This window comes from Panicum virgatum, chromosome 7N, assembly GCF_016808335.1.
Source record: "Panicum virgatum strain AP13 chromosome 7N, P.virgatum_v5, whole genome shotgun sequence".
Classification (NCBI taxonomy): domain Eukaryota; kingdom Viridiplantae; phylum Streptophyta; class Magnoliopsida; order Poales; family Poaceae; genus Panicum; species Panicum virgatum.
The window spans coordinates 675,001-679,868 of record NC_053151.1 but is presented as its reverse complement, the minus strand read 5'-3'; the positions used below and the strand labels follow the sequence as shown (position 1 = coordinate 679,868).

Genomic DNA, 4,868 nt, shown 5'->3' with positions numbered 1-4,868 from the left:
ATGGAATAGATAAGAGGGCACATTGCAAAATAAGAAAAACTTATCGGACATTCTTTATTGAATTTATGATGGACAAATCATTTGCTTTTCCTTGGACAAATAGGACTTTGGAAGTACTCCGTGTAAGAGTACTAGAGATCCGTGAAGAAACATTGTAGCCATTCTCTTGGGAAATAGCAGAAACAACTTAACCACCATGTTGTGCTGTAGGATTGCTAGCATCAACACTTAAGGTTCCATCAAGGTTCCCCATGATCCACTCAACTATTCTTTTCACATCAGCTGCTTGCTGTAAATGTACTTGAAATTATAAAGATGTTATCCCATGATTATTTATATATTTTCTCATAGCAGGACGTTTGCACTGGATATGCCCCCACTCCTTTCCTTCCCCCTTCATTATATAAGAATATAATAACTGTCTAGAACAAATTGCTCACATTTCATAAAAGCAAATTAAATAATCAGTACATCAGGCATAGAGGCCAAAATAGATTGTTTTCAGGAACCAAATAAGCATTGATAAATGCTAAAACAGTGTAAGGCTACAAGTAGATTTTACAACCGGCCACAAGAAGATGGTAAAGTCAATAAAACTAAATTTTGCCCAGGATCTTCTTTCCCAAAAATATGAAAATGGAATTCTTGTTATGGATTATTTTACCTGTACTATCCTAAAAATGGCGGACAAAAGTTGAACAAACCCTTCAGATGACAGAGTTCGCAACTTATTTGCTAAGGACTGGCCTCCAGCTGCAGTTAAATGTTAATGTCAAAAGGATAGGAAAGTTTTGACATAAGAAATAGAACTCTGAAAAGAGATAGTGAATGGGTGGGAAATAATACCGTCAGCATCAGCAGCCCTGTCTCCAGTTACTGAATCAAAATCTATTGGTCTGGCAGTTAAAACTGGAAGCAACTCTGCAACTGTGGCCTTGATTGAAGCTTTCATAACAGTAATAAGTGTATCCCGGTAGATTCTGAGAAACGCAGGAAGTTTGTCCTGAAAATACAAAAAAATCATGTCCTTTCTACATAAATATTGACTATAGTAGTCTTCGTGGCCTTGATAACAGCTCTCACAGATTTAGCAGTAGGTCTACCTTGACATACGTTAGTAGCAGTTAGATTCAAGGTTTAGCAAGCAAATTTAATACGCATTGCAATGCTCTAAAGCTAGCCACTTAGCCAGGGGAAAAAATTCATGTGGCTTGCATGATAAATCACATTAAGTGATGTAAACTACAGTAACACTAAAAGGAGGGGTAGCCATGCAATAAGCCAATAATTATTTTCTGCTAATTACAATATTGACATAATGCAAAACATAAACTATTAAGTTCCACTTTCTATCCAAGTATTCTTTTAGTGGGTGTATTATTGGGACGACTCCTATTTACATTTTACATGGAAGGACTTTAGTCTCTCACAAGTTACAAATAACAAAATGAGGCATGTTCCGTTTGTCACCGCAGTCTGGCAAGAAAATCTCAACAGTTGTGGTAAGTGTTTGGTTTGCGACCACACTTCTTGCATGCTAAACGTGTTCTTCACTAGGCTCTAGCTGTCAATGAATCATTTCCAACATTGATTGGCAAAGTGTGAAATTTCCATGTTGTGCTGTAACACCACCACTCTTGCAGTGTTGCGGTAAGCTCCCCAATTTAGGTAGACATCGGCCAGGGTTCAAATCCTGGTGGCACAAAAAAAAACTCGCCGACAATCCAAAAATAGTTGCATTGGTCGCCAGACCATTGGGCCGTGGTCGGCCCAGGTTACAATGCAGCCCTACAGGGTGTTCCTTCTCAGTAATGCTGTGAGGGCGGTCTTTTCCCTGCTGGTATTGTGAGCCTACAACCCACCTTGTTAGGTTTTGAAGTATTGAACCAAATGGAGGTGTATAAACACCCACTTTGTTCACACCAAACCTCCAACTGAATCTCTAAATCGATACAAAAGTTTCTCCAAATTAACAGATTTCAATAATTTACTTCCTAAATAATTTCCACAACATTCATACTTTTTTCTCAATCAGCACCTTACTTTTAACTGGAATGAGCAGTTAAAACCTGATTGCAACTGCTTCTATAATGTAACTTACAAAAGTATTGGCATAACTTTCCTAATCGTAGAATAGATATTCTTTTGTCAAACAATATGTTGTTAGCTTTTGGAAAAAAAGATAAGGAAAGGAAATTCTGTAAACAGAGCAAATTCTAAAAAAATAGCAATATGCCACTTAACAAGAAAAGGAGCATTGAAGTATTATAAAAACACTAGACAAGAATTCATTTGTAAGTGCAGCCAAGACCAGCTGATGACAGAAGGTTATTTAGTTTAAGATAAAGATAACTGTTCTCAGCAGGCAAATAATGAGGGGGAGGAGACGATCTCTGAGAGTAAAACTTCCTTCCTCATCTATGTTACCCTGCAGTAAGATGGTAAACGTTGAAAAAAGAGAACAAAAGGTGCTGAAAATCTATTACTTAAATAGTGCGAAAGATTAAACGCAACGTTACCAATTTAAAGCATATAATAGTGAAGTGATGAAGCAATCCAGACCATTATTTTTAATTAAAAAACATTATTTAGAGTTCACTGCAAATTTGGAAGATCAAAAGTACTTGCAAGAAAAAAATAAATTTTTGTTCACCCAGTTTCTAATTTGGCAGCATCATTACTGCCTTTCATTCAATTTTGGTTAATCGTGGTGAGACAGGGTCCGGGCCGGACGGGGCTCTCACCCTCCCAGGCGTCCCTTTCCAGGGAACTTGGGCCCGGTCCGTCTCTGAGGACGCCTCTCCAGACTATAATTCGGGTAGTGAGGCTACCTGTAACACCCTAATTTAAATTTCAGCATTTTATAATAAATTTAATTGTTTTATTTAATTTTCTAAGGATTTAATTTGCTTAGTCTTGCATTTAATCTAATTTTTGTTTCACAAGAAATTAAAATTTGTCTAAGTTTAAAACTTGTTGTTGCATTCATGCTGGTGCATGGTTTTATTTGTTGGTTTGCATAGGAGTTTGAATTCAAATTTCATTTGAATTCAAATAGATTTGAATTGTTTAGAAATAGAAAAGAGATGGAAAAAATAAAACCCACCCGGACCCAAACCAGCCCAAGCCCCTCTCCCCTCAGCCCACTCTTTCCTTTCTCTCGGGCCCGGCCTCCTCTCCCCTCTCTTCTTTCACCACGGCCTAGCTCGCGCGGCCCATCTTCCCCCCCCCCGCGCCGGCCTTCTCCCAACAGCCAGCTCACCGCGAGCCGCACCCCGCGTCCCCCACGAGCCGCTGCAACCCGGCCCCGCCTGCCAGCGGCACCCCGCTCGGGCCGCTCTCGCCCACACCCAGTCGCTGACAGCCATGGCCCGCCTGTCATCCCCCACCTCCGCCTTCACCGCGCTGCAACGGCCGCGCCGCAATCCCCGCCGGGATCACGACGGGCACGCCTCCCCGAGATCCTCGGCGCCTCCTTTAAACCCCCACGATCCCCTGCGCCTCTCCCATCCAGCCGCGCGCCGCCACTAACCCTAGCACACCGCCACCACCCCGCTCCGCCGCGCTAGAACTCTGCGCCGCCGCGGGCACGACGCTCCGCCGCTCCCCAGCACACCGGAGCCGCGCAGAAGCCTCACATCGGCTCCAGGAGTGCCTCCGAGCTCGCAGTCGCCGACCCCAACCCCTGCACGCGTGGGATTTCTCGCCAAGGCCCGCCGCCGGTAAGTGGATCCGCCACAGCAATTCCGCACCACCGCCGGTGCGTTGACCTCACTGACCCGAGCACTGGCCTCACAGTCCGACGTCGAAGCCCCTCGTGTGATCCAGACGCCCGGAACGCCACTGCAGCATCTTCTCCCCGAGCGACACCCGCGACACGCCGCCGGTCCCCGACGCCGGTGCCTCTGCACGCCGTCACAGCTCGCATCCGAGCCTAGGTGAGCTGCACCCCAACCCCCTCCTTCCTCTGCGCACATTCCCCTAGCACGGGATGCACCCTAGCTATCCGGGCGCCGCACGCCGGCGCTGCGCCGCCGCGCAGGGCCGCTGCCGCCCTTGCCCTCCCTACTCCGGGCCTTCCCGAGGTCCAAAAAGACCCCAGGTGGACTACGCATGGCGCGTAGTCCATCCTAGACCAGATCTCGTGCCAAATCAAGCCCGGGAACGCCAATTTTGGCCAATTCCGGTGATCCTCCGCCGCGGGTGCGCCTCTCCGGCGAGTCCCGCCGCCGCCCGCGCCCCCAACTGCCTGTGGCCGCCCGATCTGGAAGTAACGCTCAGGATTAGAACGTGAGCTGATCAGATCTGAGCCACCAGATTGTGATCCAACGGCTGAGATCCACCCGTATCGCTTCGCCCTGGTAGTTTTGCTAAAGAGCCCTTAGGTTTTAGGGAAATCAACCCGTGGTCCAGCTTGGTTCAAAACTATTTACAGATGGGCCCCAAATCTTGCACAGACCCCCCCGATCTTTCCAGAAATCAAACCCGCCGTCCAGCCCTTGCCTTTTTTGCACATTAGACCCTGGAACTAAGGTTTAATTACGTTTTAGTCCTCGATTTTGCCCAGAAACCCCCTAGAACTCTAGTTTTCTTACAAATAGGTCCCTGGAACTTGTTTTTTGCCTAGATTTTGCGTTTTAGCTCCGTTTTAGGCGTTCTTTATGTCCACGCGATCGTTGTAACGTGTATAATAGTTTTAGACTAGTTTAGTGTGCTGTTTTTATATACTAATGTACTGTTTCCTAGCTTTTGTTAATGTTTGCTTGTATGTTTATGTTGTGCATTGTTTTTGGCCATGTGTTCGTGAGTAGATGTTGAGCTACCGGAGGAGCCCCAGTAACAGTACCCGGAGCAGCCGTCTTCTGACC

The 4,868-nt window shown here is 45.9% G+C and overlaps 1 long non-coding RNA gene across 1 annotated transcript; it reads right to left on the bottom strand.

Moving 5' to 3' along the window:
• Window positions 1–423: 423 nt before the first annotated feature.
• On the bottom strand, window positions 424–2,672 carry LOC120681760. The gene is made up of 3 exons (XR_005678065.1): window positions 2,354–2,672; window positions 847–1,003; window positions 424–753 (listed from the first exon to the last, which is right to left on the bottom strand). It is a non-coding gene; the product is annotated as an uncharacterized LOC120681760 (long non-coding RNA).
• Between the last annotated feature and the right edge of the window lie 2,196 nt (window positions 2,673–4,868).